We start from the raw sequence: 16,485 nt of genomic DNA, 5'->3' as shown, positions 1-16,485 counted from the left end.
TAGTTTCTCTAAATTTTAATTTCTTTCTTCATAAGGTGGTTATGATAATCATGCCTAGCTCACAGAATTGTTAATTGTATTTTAAATCATGTAGTAAATGTAGTAAAAGCATTTAAAGCCATAAAACAATAGGCAATTACAATGTTCACTATTTTGAAGCAAAAAATTATTGCTTGTTCCCACTCTTTCTTCACTAACAATAAACGCTAAGCCTAGATAGCATAAAATAATAATGTGGGATTATAGAAAGAAGGACTGCAATTCAGAGATAAAGGAAGATTGTGCAGTTTACATACCTCAAATAATAATAATAATAATGGCTACCAAATATGGAATGCCAATCAAATGCCAAGTCTGAATGTCATTTAATCCTACCAAAAACCTACAGATATATCTTAGTTCCATTTTGGAGATTATAAAGGTTGTGAGCATATTGCTTTTATCCACTAGCATCACACCCTTGAGAGTAGAGTGCCAACCCTCCCATTCCATGTCATCCCAGGGAAGTTTCTCATTACAGCTTTCTGACTTCCCCTGGCAATAAGAGTGGAAATACACAGAATTGGACCAAGAAGTCATCTCTTTGTGGATTTCTATATAAACTTTGAGAAGAAAGATCCCTTTTTGTGATGTTAAGAAAGGAGGACTGGTGTCTAAAGCTGCCAGTGGACGTCTTGCCTACTGCAGGTCAGAAACCACTGACACACCATAAAATCAATCAGAGATCATCAGCAGTGACAAAAATGAAGCCCCATAAGATCATATGGGCCTGAACTACCCTAAACCTAAACTTCAGTGCACCACTCTTCAGGATCCGAGTTGTAAGAACAATAAATTCCTATTTCATTAAGACTATTTGAATTGCTATGGAAAGGTCCTGGAAAGACACAGAATATAATTCACACAAAATAGATGAGAGAGACAAAGAAAGAGATAGACAGATAGAAAGATAGATAGACACACATCCACATACATAAACTTTAATGTGAAAGTTTTCAAGTATTCTCTGTGAAAGTATTCACAGAGATATAGGTTCCCAGGCTAGGAATGGCATGAAGCTCTTACAGCTCCTCAGGCTAAAGGGACAAGAAAAGGAAATTGTGCTGCTGTAGCCCAGTAATAACTGGAATAGTGGAGGAGGGCCATGCTCACAGGAATCTGCTTCGGGAGGGATGCTAGGTGAGCAGACATGAGCAATGAAGCAGGAAAGGGGCAGGGAGGGAAAATCCAAGCCACTAGCCACTGCTTTAATCACTCTTTGGTCTCCTACAGAATTCAACTGGCAAAAAGGCCTTGGTGAACAGTCTGTGGAATTAGTGTCACAGGACAGAAAAGGTCAGGGATTCTCTGGGGAATAGAAGCATATAGAGAAACAGCCACATTATTGAGTTCCTTCGAAATCAAAGAATACTGAAGGCAGGACTCAATTCAGATGGGTTATATACTGAAGTCAATGCTCTTTCTATTTCAAGTATTTAATGCTCAGATCTGTCTCTGTATTTGACTGGCTTCCATTCTGGAGATCTCAGAGACAGTGTTTATGCCTCGAGATCTCAGTAACTCATGAAGAAATCCTTGATCTCAGTTTTTCAATATTTTCCTAGCCTTTGTGATATTCTATCATTCAGGCTTCATCTTCCAAATGACACTCCCTGCTAACATTGTAGGAAAAAATCTGTGCCTCACAGGGATATTAGATAACCCACACTGGTCACTGACTCCTCTTTTCTTCACCATATCAAGGAAGCAACACTTAAGTCATTCAGTTCCATTTTGGCTTTTGTTGTTTTGTTGTGAGGGTTTTTTTTGTTTGTTTGTTTTTGTTTGGCTGGGGGTTGGTTGGGATTTTGTTTGTTTGTTTTGTTATTTTGGTTTGGTTCTTTGGGAGATTCTTGTTTGTTTTGTTTTGTTTTGTTTTGTTTTGTTTTGGGGAGTGACAAGAAAGAACACTAAGTCTCCAATTAGTTTAGCATTATTTAGGAGACAAAAAAGAGAAACATATGCAATATGGACTAAAGTAACCTTTAAGGAGCACATTAATTATCAAAATAAAATGCAATATATAAAGAGTTCAGACTAAAAACTATGTCTGTGGAAATACATTTGAGTACAAAATTATAAAATTTAAAGGGTAACTGTTTCTGAACTGAGGCAGCATCACAAGGTAGATTTGTAGGCAGTGCTAGACTCTTTATCCTCAAACAAATGAAATATGGTTGCATTCACTCATTTAATTCATGCAACAAATGTCTATTGAGTACCTATTTCGTTCTAGGCACTGTTTCAGGCAAATCTTAGCTCTCATAGTTTATATTCCAGTAAGGAAGTCAGAACATAAATTATTTATATTAGGTGCTGATAAATGCTAAGGAGAAAATTTAAACAAGGAAAGTTGAGGAAATCCTTGCAATTTTTGAAACAGTGACCAAAGGATGGCCTCACTAGGATGGTAACACATAAGCAAAATTTGGTTAAAGACTGCATCATGTGAATTTTAGCATGGAAAACACTTCAAGCAGAAACATTTGGAGGTGGATAAAGACCCCTTCAGGCAAGATTTAGTAACACCTCATGATTAAGAATAAATATATTCCAAAATAGTAAATAATCTCAAACAATAATACATACACACACACTCATACATACACATACCATTACAGAAATGAAATGAAAAAGCTCTATATACATATCAAATGATGAAAATCTGAATAAAGTGAAGACAAAGAAGAATATAAGACATGTGCTTCTGGTCTCCTTGTTATGACACTTTGAAATTCAAAGTAGTAGTAATTAAGATACATCCTCTGAGGTTTTATGAGTTTTCATTCAAACCTTAAGCAGACATCCTTATGGAAATTCCATTTCCAGTCACAGGTACTAGACATACAGAATAACAAAGGACAGAACACCAAAAATTGCTGAATAATCTGTACTTTAAAAATCTCTAAAGCACAGTTGAGCTTGCAGCCCAGAACAACAATTTGAGACCAAAAATGAGAAATCAATTCTTCAGGGATAAGCTACCTTTACAGACAGCATTGACCCTTAGAAAATATGATAACTACTGTTAGCTTACAGCCTGAATTTTAACAGCAAAATGGGAACAACAAACAGGAGTACTAGTTTGGGGGCAGATGAGATACCCCACATAAAGTTACGATTGCTGAAAGATAACATGTCAGTGAGTAAACCAGAAATAACCCATCCCACACAGACTATCTTAACCTTAATTGGAGGTTAAAAAGATAAAGAAAGGAAAGGAAAAAATTATTCTCCTCTGAAAATCTTTAACTATAATACTACAGTCATATCCCATGTGTGGCCCAAAGAAACTCAAACTAATAATTACTAGGGGGTGATCTTATATCATTGCATCCCTTTAACACCTATAAGAAACAAGAAACTTCATCTCATGAAAAGGAATCTATCTTCGGTTGCAAGTCACAATGAATTCCCACATTATAAAATTCAAAGGAATACATGTTCATAATTAAAACTCAGCAATTACACACACACACACACACACACACACACACACAAACACCACTGTAAACAAGAACCTGGAGAAAGAGTAAATTACAGAATCAGACCTGAAAAGACTAGTTATTGGTCATATTATATAGAGAATATAAAATAAGCACATTGAATGTGTTTACAGAAATAAAAATGGCAGTTAAAAGTTTAATGAAGGAACCATTAAAATGATCAATCAATTTAAAAAAGAACCAACTACAGTTGGTTAAGAATACATAATAGAATTAAAAATCTAATGGATGAGTTAAAAGAGAAGTTTAGAAGCTAGAAGTAGAATTCTTCAACTAGAAAATATTTCTGAAGAAATAGCTTATAATATATACAGTAACCATTTTACTATCTGTGTGTCTTATATCAAGTCGTATACCTCTAAACATGCAAAGTGAAATTAATTTTTTAAAAGGAGGAGTTTTCTCATAATACAGTATGGAATTAAAGAGAGGGAAAATATGACAGAAAGATTAAAGCAGAAGATAGAGAAGGTCCAAACTCCATCTAATCAAATTTCAAGATGAAAAGAATAGAACAACAAAGAGGTAATAATAAAAGAAAATAGTTATGAATTTTCCATAATCATTTAAAAAAAAACAATTCCAAGAAAAGGGAAGCCCCTGTAAACATAAATAGGATAAATAAAAAGTCCATACCCAAACTTTCTGTAATGCCAAGCACCAAAAACAATGAATGGATATTTTTAAAAAACAGAAGGAAAAATGTCCTATAAAGGATAAATAGCTGAGTTCAAAAAGATAAGCCAGCAAACAATGGAGAAAACCAAAATAAAATCCAGAATTGCACAGAGGACAATAACATCTTCCAATAAGAAGGGCAAAATAAAGATCTATTCAGGAAAACAAAAATTGAAAAAAGCATAAAACACATAAACATTTAGCAAAAAAATTTCTAAATCTACAGAGTGATCCTCAGGAAGAAAAAGATGACAGGATGAAGGTCTGAGGACAAAGAAGGACGAGTGAATGAAGAAAATGTTAACTGTTAGATAAATTCAAACATCAGCATTAAACAACAAAATTGCTTTTCAAATAGGAAAAGAAGAATGTTTTTTGTTTTGTTTTGTTTTGTTTTTTGTTAGATAGAATTTAAATCCTGAATAGCAATGCACATGCACTGGAATGATGGTGATGTGGGAAAAGTGGTCTAAGAGTCCTGGCACAGCATGAAGGAGGCAATCACCAGGAAAACCTGGGCTGTGTCAATTAAACATTAATGTCATCACTTCTAGGAAAGTCATGGAAACATAAGGAAATAGAGTGTATAATTTCAAACTAGTACATAGGCAGACAAGAGGGGGAAATGTGGCAAAGAAAATCAATATAAAAGAAGGAAATGGGGTTACAGAAGCAGAAGAAATGTGGAATGAGAGAGTCTAAAATATGATTTTTCACATGAACCCAATTTGGTCAGTGATTCCATTTTATGAAAAGGGATTACATTTTTTCCTTCTTTAAAGTACAAAGATCATCAGTGAATATGCCAAATTTAAGAGTACATCTAAAACAAAAAACAAAATTTAAAAATAAAAGGATATTTTTTAAATGCAAAATGAAGTTGGCTTAGCTATATTGCTATCAAAAAGCTGACTAAATTGAAAAGACTAAGATGCTCTCAGTTCATGGGCAATATATGATAATCTAAATTTGCCTGCCCTTGTAAACTAATTTTTAAGTCTGTAAAGCAAAAAGTAAGAGAACAATGAGAAAGGACTAAATCTACATCACCAAATATTTTAACTCAGCCGGGTATCTAATAAACTACGAAACAAATATCAGTAAGAATAACAAGTTTACAAAATTTGATAGAATTGTTCTCATGGACATGCAAAATAAAAGTAGAAGGAATAATAGTTTACAATATATTCAGAAAACAAAATAATTAATTTCAAGCCAAGAAAAAAAATTAATTTTCCCTGTATGTATCAGAAAGGATGTGGTTTAGTCAGCTTTTCACTGCTGCAACTAAAAGACACTAACCAGAAAAATTGTAGGGGAGGAAAAGATTTTGGGGGGCTCACAGTTTTAGAGGTTTCAATTCATAGAGAGCAGGCTCCATTCCTTGGGGCTTGAGGTAAGACAGAAAACCACAAAGAGTGTGACAGAGGGAAGCAGATCACATGAAGCTCAGAAAGCAGAGATTCCACTCACCAGATACAAAATATATACCCCAAAGGCACGAACTCAATTACCCACCTCCTCCCGTCATATCCTACCTGCCTTCAATTACCACTCAGTTCAATTATCAATTCACTGATGGATTGAGGCTTTCCTAACCCAGTCATTTCTCCTCTAACCCTTCCTGCACTGTCTCATACATGAACTTTTGGGGGTACCTCACATCCAAACCATTATGGGATGAATCTGAAGAAGAGCAAAGCATTATTGTGTTTTTAAAGGCATATGCTAGAAGACTAGACATAATAGATACAATGTATATGAAGTTCAAAAATGGGTATATTACACAATATATTTACATCTGTGATAAAATAAGAGGGAAAATTAACAGCATGTTTAGCACAAAGTCAAAGAAAACGGCTTATTCTGGGTGGGAAGGACAGACACATATTCAGAAGAGAACTTGCAGGACATCAAAGAAACTAATAAGGCTCTAGTTTTTTTAAAAAGATGATCAATGCTCAACTGACCACTCTGTATTTTAATCATTGTCATTGGTGTTTATGTTGTGGTTGCCCAATTAACATATGTACAAAAAAATAAAAAAAACCAGTCTTACTTTCACAACACTCAGTAGATTAGAAGAAAAGCAGTACCCAAACACACACGTGCATAGAATCTAATGGAAAAAATACTGAAAAAGAGAAAGTGATTTTCTGGAGGCTACGCAGTGAGCCAACACTCCACTCTTAAGCCAGATCACTGATTTTCCTGCCTGTACACAAAGTAACCTCACCTTACATGTTTAGATAAAAGAAATTAAACAGAGTTTTTCTTTTTTAAGACTTTTGATGATAAATAATTAGGATCAAGAATCTAATCAATTTAAAAGTCCCTAAAATATTTCTTAAAATTTGAGGACAGGACAAGTGTGATGAATTTTACAAGTACTTCTGACAACAGTTCAAACCTTTGTCCTTCTGCTCCAGATAAGACAGATAAAACAGAAGTAGAAACTCCATTGAAAATCAGATGATAAAAATGTAGGCACTTAGCATCTAGAAAAGACTTTCCCAAAAAGAGATAAGTTGGGAGATGTTTGAAGAGCATTAGACCTAAGACAAGTCTGAATGACTGAGGGTTGAACACATTAATAAACTTTAGGCATGAGCAGAAACTTGCAGGTGCAGTGGGAAGGATAGATGGAGGACAATAATTATATGTGCAAGGATGTTCCAGCTTAAAAAATATCTGATCCTTAAGTATGCAAAAATCAATCTATATTTAGACTTATTTTCTAATATATTAAGATTATTAGAAATCCTCTTAAAACCATTTAATAAAATAGTCATGCTACAATATTTATCAGCATTAACATGGGTAAAAATCACTGAACTGCAAAAGGCTGTTTCATACATTAAACATTTAGTATTCTATTTTTATTCACACATTTTTGCCCTAATTTCTAAGTATAGTTGAGAAATTTACTTTAATTATCTCTGTTCCCTTATCTTTCATTCTCAGTCCCATACCATTCTGGGTGTGAAACTGATAATGAGAAGAACACTGAAAAAACAAGTGAGAACGGAGGCTGAAGTCAAACTCAAGATGCTGGACTTGTTTTGCAAATGTAATTATAATATAAATTTGTAGAAATATTTGGTTTGTTTTATTATGAAGATGTTTTGAAACAAATTTATTTTCATGTTATCATATCAGAGCCATATCAAGATCAGAATCAAAACTGAACGAAGTTGCTGCAGTCCCACAGAAATCTGTAAGTAAGAATATTGCTACTCCTCCATGGTGTACCATGGTCGATTCTACCTAAATGGGCTAGAAAAATGTGCTCTATTTTACACACTAATGACTTACCTCACACTCAAGATTTCTCATAAGGCAAAATGTTTTTCATTTCTGATTGAATCAGAAGCTTCTTAAGAATTAATGAAATTAATAGACTGGATTCTACACCCGGGGTACATGATAAAAAGCACTCTTAATTAGAAGAGTAGGTTATGTAAATTTATTCTGGAATTTCCAGAGTCTGCCCCAGTAAATAATTCTAAATATGTGCATATCCAGGTCATCAAACCAAACATATTCCTCCAAACTCCCCCACACTCCACCCACCTCCAAGCAGCTAGTCTACTTCTGCATGATTGCCTCAGGAGAGAAGTATGAATGAGTTTACTTGACTTTGACTTCTAAAAGCAAAGTGGAGAGAACTTGAGTTTAGGCCAAAGTTTTGGGAAAAAGTAAAGAATAGCGGGGCTAAGACTTACCCTTGAGTCTTTAAAATGTTTGCCCAGGCTGGGAAGAAGTTGGAGGAAAGTAATGGGAAGAGAGGTAGTGGGAAAAAATGATATTGGAGAGGTGATAGATGAAGTAACAACCAGAAATTGTGTAAGAAATTTGATCTGTGCTTGCAGCCTCTACTCAAGTGAATGTGAATGCAACAAATAACTTCTCATTGACCTTCAGCTGGGAGTTCCCTCTAATGTGCATCTTGAGAAGATCACCAGCATTGGGAACACTCTCCACTGCCCTGAGAGTTTTTCCTGTTCCCATCTAACTTATTTCATGTGAACCAAATGCTTTATTACATACCAGAACATGTGGAAGTCAAAGAGAAAGGAGGAGCATGGTGTCCTAGACACATCATAAGGGGACAGTTAAGGAAAGTGCCATTTGACACCTGGCTGGTAGGGCCAGAGTCTAAAAGAAATAAGTTCCATTTTCCCTGGGCTATGACCCCTACCAACACTACTACTCCTTTCCAACCCAGCTGTGCAAAGGAAAATAAAATGTCATGACAACAAACACCATACTTAATAGGGTACAAAACATTTCTCATACATAACTTCATTCACCTTCACAAAACTCTGTGAAATAGGTGGATCAAGTTCCATTATTTTTCCCAAATTACAGATGAGTAAAACTCAGGGTCCACAAGGTTACATGATTTTCTAAGCACACACAGGATCCAGGATTCATCTGGTCCCGGAGCTTCCATTCTCTATGACTCTGCTGTTTCTTCACTACTACTTGGGTCTGCATGGAAATAGAATAGATGCCACCCAAGGTTTGAGAGGCACTGAAAGCTTACACTCCCTTCCTCAGCTCCAGAATATCCTTCCTTAGAAATAACCCCTACATCCAGGCAAGGTCTTCAAGAGCTCCCGGTAAAATGGCACCACCTATCAGTTCAGTCATACAACACAGACTCCATTGACTGAGACTTCCACAGGACACCACTACTGCTTAAGAAGTTTAAATGAAAGAGTGGGCAAAATGCCTTCTATAGAAGTAGAGTCTCAATAAATATTTCCATTTTTTTGGTGGAGGGATGGTACTGGTGATTGAACCCAGGGCTTCACACATGCTAGGTAAGCACTCTGCCACTGAGCTAGCTACATCCCAGCATTTTTTTTTTTTTTTTTTTTGTCTCATTTTGAGTCAGGCCCCAGCATCAAATTTGTGATCCTCCAGCCTCAGCCTCCCAAGTAGCTGGGATTACAGGCTTGCAACACCATACCCAGCTTCAATTTCTTTTTTTCTTAATTGAAAGAAATAACTCCAGAATTTTTTGGACCACATAACCTAATCCCTTTGCTTTCCCAAAATAAATAAATAGTCATAAACAATATAATTTCTTGTATTTCAGATGATAAAACAAAATTTCAGAAAAACTAAATCTCAACAAATCTGAGTCTTTCTGAAAATGAGAATCAGAATTCAGTATCATAAAGGAAAACAGTTTTGTTACTTCAACTCTGCTCTCAGTAGTAAAATATTAAAAATTATTTTCACTAGAATTAATGAATATATCAGGTCCCTCAGTCCTGTGGCATATAAGCATAAAGAATAATATACCCTGGGAGAATGTAAAATCCTAGATTAATATTGAATGAACAGCAAAGGATAAACAGGACTTTCTGCTCTGCTCTCCCTGAAGACAAACACAAACAGTAAGCCAAGAATCAGACATGAATCAAACCAATGAATGCATGCATTGGTTTTTGCAATACCAATAGGGCTTTTAAAATGTCAAAAGAAAAGTATACTTTAATAAAAATACATAAAAATTGTGCTGAAAAATTAATGTAGTACAGCATGTGCAAATAAACCCCTACATGAATAGAAAGTTGAGATTAACTTCATGCATCAGTAAACTTCAGGTGACAAATCACTATGACAACTTCTCTTCCCCTTTCAAATGCAAATAGAGGTCTTTGGGGAATAGTCGATGCATAATGGGGGTCAAAATTTTTAACTCACACAACTTGGATATGCAGATATGTGTTATTTATTTATTTTTTAATAGTTCTCCCCATAAGTTCCTATCTTCGGGTTATAAGAAAACTTTTTAAAAGAATGGCTAAACCATTTTAAACCACCTCTGATTTGATAACTTAATAATCAGGAAATGTTCCGTCTCCCCAGTAAGGAAAGAGCTCAGTCTCAGATTTCCCCTGTCTCTTTCTTCTCATCTCTGAAAGAAGGGAATGAGATGTCGGAACAGGAAGAGAACAGTGTGAACTGGGTAGGCACAGTGACCTTGAGCCTGGTATTCTGGTCTCCTAGATAAAGTTCTGTTCATCTAGCTGCTGCTTGTCTTGCTATCATGGTTGCAGTTTGTAGTTTGTCTGTTTGTGTGTATCTCTCTCTCTCTCTCTCTCTCTCTCTCTCTCTCTCTCTCTCTCTCCTCCAAATTGATCACAGCCCAGTTCACTCCCTGGCCAATCTGGTCTCACTTTGGCACCTGCTGGTCCCCAAACTCTCTTGTTCCCTGCTAGCTTTTGCTAAGACCACTCCATTCTCAGCAGATCAAGGCAGACTCAGAGGCTCAGCACCCAATCTCCTGGGGAACTAGGGCTCAGGAAAGCTAACCCCCAGAGCCTCCGACTCTTTAATAATACTGAAGCATGAAGACAATGGAGGTGTCTTTGATGCAGGAGAATTTGGAGAAGTTTTCCCTGAAGACCCCCAAAAGATTCAAGCCTCCTGCATTTACTTCCTTCTCAACCAGCATCCTCGTTTCTAGTTTGTTTGTTTTGTTTCAGTACTGAGGTTGTACCCTGGGGTGCTTTACCATTGAGCTACATCCCCAGCCATTTTTAATTTTTATTATTTTGAGATAGGGTCTCACAAAGTTGCTGAGCCTGGCCTTGAACTTGTGACCCTCCTACTTCAGTTTCCTAAGCCATTGGGATTACGAGTATGTGCCACCATGCCAGGCTTACAACCAGCATTCTAGATCTACACTCCTCAGTCAAGAAAGGGAAATGGAGGCATATGTCTAATCAATGTGTTGCTTCCTTCTCTTTCTCTCTGGCTCCTTCCCATCACCATCTCCCAGGGTTGGAAAAGAGATGGGCTTTGCTTTTACTTCTACATTCTGCCTCTGTCAGGTACATGGCTTTATATTGTCATAGATGGGTGGGTAATTTCTCTGCTTTGGGATTCTCTAGGTTTAGCACCTGACATGTAATAAGAAAAAAAAAAGGGATTTAAATCTCTCAAGTCCATCATCTGGTTTATAATGCTTTTATTTTGTTTTAATCCTGTTTTCTATACCAGAAAATGATAAAGCATTCCTTTTCTTTTCATCATTCTTTATAATAAAGTTTCCTCCTCCTTCAGACAGAGGTTCTCTCAGGTTAACTAGGGCAAAGTTCATGAACTCCAGAAGATAAAAATAAATCAGTAATTTTAAAAAATCATACTGCTCATCCTTATGCCTATAAATGTGGTTGTCTGTTCCCAAGGTAAACATGTTTATATCCATATATATGTGTGTGCACAGCTATCATTTCATATAAACATTCTCTTACATAGGATTTCTTAAGACATAAGTTTTGTTGTTGTTGATTTCTAACATAAGAAATCTAATATGGATTATTTTGAGAATGATGACCATCATTTCTCTGGCATTACCATGAAGAAAAAGAAGCCCCAAACTTTAAGACCAATGTGATAACTCTGTGTGTTAACAAAGATTGGCTCTATAGGAATAAAGAAAAATGTTGATAAGTAAAATGTAGGGGGTGAGAGAAGTGGGTTCAGAGGAATAAACTGCCTTTGAAAATTATAAATGGTGGGCTGGGGATATAGCTCAGTTGGTAATGTGCTTGTCTCACATGCACAAGGCCCTGGATTCAATCCCCAGCACCGCAAAATAAAAAGAAAATGAAAATTTTAAGTGGTGTTGTATGGAGAACAAGCTTGCTCCATATGACTTCAAAGGACAAAATTTAGCTCAAGTAGTTAATGGGACGACAGATTTCTAACCATCAAAGCTGTCTAATTGTAGAGCTTTGATTGGGAGCCAATGTTTACATCATAACTGGAGCTACTCAAACTAAGCCAGAAAGCCTCATGGTTAGGATGTCGTGTTGATTGTTTAAGGCTATTAAGCTTTTTCCAAAACCCTGAGCTTCTATACTTAGAGTCTTCAAAGTTTAGAGCCACAGAAATAGTACCTGATAAAAAATAAAGTGCCAAAGGAATACAAATGCTACTGGTAGGAGAAGTGGCCATGGCCATTCTTTGATGACAATTACTGAGCCTGAATAAGAAAAAGTTTAAATTATCTATTTACAATAGAATTAGCTTACATTACAGTTTATGACAAATATGGTGAAATGAGGCTATAGAAGAAAATCCATCAGGTTTCAGAAAAGAATACTGAAAGAAGTAAAGATAGTGAAAACCAGTGATTTTCTGGTTTGGAACAGAGAAGAAAGCATCATTAACAGGGATTATGCAAGTAAGGAAAGCAAAAGCAAAAGTGTATGTATAAAGTTATTATGGTATGTTGCTGTTTAACCTGAGATGACACCATTTTTGAAGAGTTGCATTACTTGAGTTGTGTCCAAGCAATATAAGATGTTATATTTATTGATTCTTTCTTTTCCCTTTTGGGAGCTCTTCCTGGAGTGATAACAGTATATGGAACTCACAGGAAAACTGACAACTGTTAATAGGTAGTTAACTCATAACACTAGACAGGTGTTGAAAAGAAGTGTGGGAAGAGATGACAAGTTGAAGGATGTAGATAGGAGACTGCACCACTGGTCATCCTTGTCATGATGTCATGAGCCACCAGCCCATGTCTGTTAGGAAGAGGGTAGGGAAAAGGATAGAGACTAACCAGTCAGCAATGGTTCTCCAGTTCCTGGAAAGTAAGAGGAGTTGGTCAGCTCAGGATGAAACAGGGATGTCTGAGTAGAGGTCAGGAGACAGGAAGAAAGTTGATGGGCACGGAGCCGGTACTAGAGGCCAGCCTAGTGAGAAGCACCTTTCACACCACTAACTCATTAATCCTTCACTTCTACTGGTGGGAAAGTATTAGTATATCTTCCCATAGTTAATGAAAATGAAACTGAGATCCAGAGAAATTATTCCCAGTCACACAACCAGTAATTGTTTTCTTGGATTTTAAATCTCAAAGCTCATAGTCTTTCCTTTACATCATTTGAGAAAAATATGCTCAAACATCAGCCAATACAGAAAACTGAAAAGTGATACCAGAGTCAAGAGCCTGATGGAAAGAATAAGTCAAACTGGAATGGATAAAAACAATGAGGCGGATACTTACGAAGGGCTAGAGTGTCTAAGATCCACAGCCAGAGAGTCCATTTAAACTAATCCAGGAACCAGATAGATATCAAACACAGAAAAGGATGGAGGAATAAAAAGGCAATGTTCTCTCAAAAATAAACCCAAACAAAAATGTTTTTCAACATTTGGGTGCTGCCAGTAGTCTTACCTTTATGGTTTTCTGTCTCCCAAGACTTGGGGACGAGGGAGCCTCTGACTTGCTCATGTCAGTTTTGATTCTTACATCTCAGAACTGTAGCCCATGCACATGAGCTATCCAAAGTCAAGCTGCACTGACAGGTAAGAATTGAAATGAAAGACACAGAGATTTTAGAAAAACAGTGTCCACTCCATTTCTTGTTCTCAAACTGGGATTCACTTTTCCATGGGATCCATGAACTTTCTCACAGTGAGTGATTCACAGATCATTAGTATCATCTAAAGAAAAATAAAGAAGAAAGCATGAATAAGAGAGGATTGCCATTTGTCTTAGTCAGGGTTCTCCAGAGAGAAAAAAACTGACAGGAGACAGAGACAGAGATAGATGAGACATAATGAATTAGGAGAATTGGTTCAATCAATTATGGAGGCTGAAAAGGTCATCTGCAAGATGGAGAACCAGGGAAATTGGTAGCATCCTTAAGAACCCAGGGGGGCACTGGTGCAAGTCCCAAAGTCCAAAAGCTGGAGAATCTGGAGTTCTGATGTCCAAGGACAGGAGAAGTGTGTCCCAGCTCTGAGAGAGAAAAGGGGCAAATTCCTTTCCTCTACCTTTCTGTTCTAGCTGGGCCACCAGCCAATGGATGGATCTCCCTCACTCAGTCCACTGACATACACCAATTTCCTCTGGAAACATCTTCAGACACACCTGTAGCAGCCCAATCACTATAATCAAAAGAAAAACCACCTGGGTTTCTCTTTCAGCACAAAAGGGATGCACTCAGTGCTCAGGAAGCATTGAGAATAAATGCTTTACCAGCTATGAGTATCCCTTAATCCAACCAAGTCGACACCTACAATTAATCATCACACCATCTTATAGGATGCAGCACTGCATGGTCAGGTTTAGTAATTTTTGTCAACAGGAAGCTCTTTTGCATTTAGACAAAAGCCCTCATTTATTTTCCAAGTGAAAGCACGAAAAAAAAGTCTTAGAACTAAACAAGTGAAAGGATATGCTATGTAAGATGCTCTCAGAGAATATGGTAATTACCAGAAATATAATATACTATAATTATGTTCTCAGAAATAGGTCTATTCAAAGTAGTCATTCATATATGTGATTATGCATGGCAGCTAAATGAAGGAGGCATTAGCAAGGTTGTCAATATGCAAATGCTATTTCTACCAGGCCATATAATTTATCAAATGGAATTAAACATCTCAAAGGAAACAGACGTCTCATTTCCCTAACACATAGCAAACATCACTATTCCCATACACATGGAATAGTCTATTCATTTATTATAATGCATTACTCCCTAATAATTAGAATCATTCTCTTTGTATTTTGTTTTTAAAGATGAATTTTTTAATAGTTACTTTACCTTGTTACCATCTGAGTAAAACACATTTGAAAGATTTGTGTTACTGAGGAGAGGAGGGGTAATATCAGCCATTAGAAATTGTTTTGCTTCTCCAGGGAGTCAAAATATCGTATATTCTCAGACATGCAAAGAATATACTCCTTGCACTTTTCAAGGCCAGATTAACTCCCGTACATACACATCTATGTGCACACGGTGCATACATGTACAAATACACATTCTTCTCTCTCTCTCTCTCTCTCTCTCTCTCTCTCTCTCTCTCTCTGAGAAAATCTATAGTATCATCTCATTCAGCTATCCATTATAATTGAATGACATACAATTGAAATATAAAATTATCATTTTAAAGACCTCTTCCAGACATCATTCTAAGACTATAACCCTGTGACCTATCTGTGCAGATTTTACCTCCTCTGGTTTTTCACAAATGACTCTCTCAAAACAGAACATATGCCTTCCATAATAGAACATTATTTACATCAGAATGAAAAGGGGCTGTGGAACTATCACAGGGCTTGAAGTTCTGATTTCTGAACTACTGGTTAAATTGTTTCCAGGAATACCATTTTTTCCTGGTTTGCCCTACATTTGATTAGCAATCTCACAGCAGGGGAACGGTGGTGGGGGACAGAGTCAAGGACCCTTCTGCGGCCCAAGCCACACAGTGCTCAAGAGCAAGGGAAGAAAGGCTGGACACTCCCCTTGGCAATGGCTGCTTTACACTCCCACAGAGAAGCAGGGAGCTCGCTGTAGCTGCTTGTCATTTGGGAGCCTTGAGGCGTGAAAACAGGGCTGGCTGCATAGCTGCAGGATAGGAGCATAGAATATTTGGCATGACATCCTGACTGCTTCTAAATGAGTACAAATGAAATTTTCCTATGAGGCCATGGTCTCCATCCTCTCTGATTTCCAGGCTCAGCTTGACTTGCACAGGGCCACAAGAGAGGGAAGCTGATTTTAAGAAATCCCCTAAAAACCTTAAAGGAAAACCTCTCAGACTGACAGGGAGCCTGGCACCTACTAATAGAAAACCAACATGCCCAGCATTTGGGGTATTATACAACAGCAGGAACTGCAACTTTTAGGTATCCATTAGGATGCCATAGTACATTGAAACATTTTCTTTGCTTCAGAATCTTGTTGGAGTGACCTTCTTTGCGTTATCCATTGTGACAATCTCAAACTGCCTCTCGGTTTCATTCAACAGGTGTTTCATGAAACACCTTCTTGTCCATGTGTCTGTGCTGGGTATTTTAAGAGCATCCCTGATGAATAAAATCGAGTCTCTGGCCTCAAAGAGCAGGATGCCTAGTAAGAGAGACAAGCCTGTGAAGAAGCGGTCTAATCCAGTCTAGAGGCAAAGAGATCTATTTGTATAACTATAGTAAAAGCAGAAGAAGCTTGCTTGCATGGGAAAGACAATAGACTTAAGTAAAGATTCTTGGCTTAGTCACAGTTTAGTCCCTGCTATATTATTTAGGGAAGATCACTGTCTCTGGAATCTGTTTCTTTCTCCCTAAAATAAGAAAGAACACACCCACCCTTCTTCTTCCAAAATGTATTCACAAAGTTTTTATAGACTGGGTGTGTGTGGTTGTTGTTTTATGTGTCAATTTGACCTGGACATGAAATCCCCAAATAAGCATTATTTCTGGATGTGTTTGAGGGTG

This window comes from Sciurus carolinensis, chromosome 1, assembly GCF_902686445.1.
Source record: "Sciurus carolinensis chromosome 1, mSciCar1.2, whole genome shotgun sequence".
In the NCBI taxonomy this organism is placed as follows: domain Eukaryota; kingdom Metazoa; phylum Chordata; class Mammalia; order Rodentia; family Sciuridae; genus Sciurus; species Sciurus carolinensis.
The sequence above is the reverse complement of the archived record's forward strand: the minus strand, read 5'-3'. Positions refer to the sequence as shown.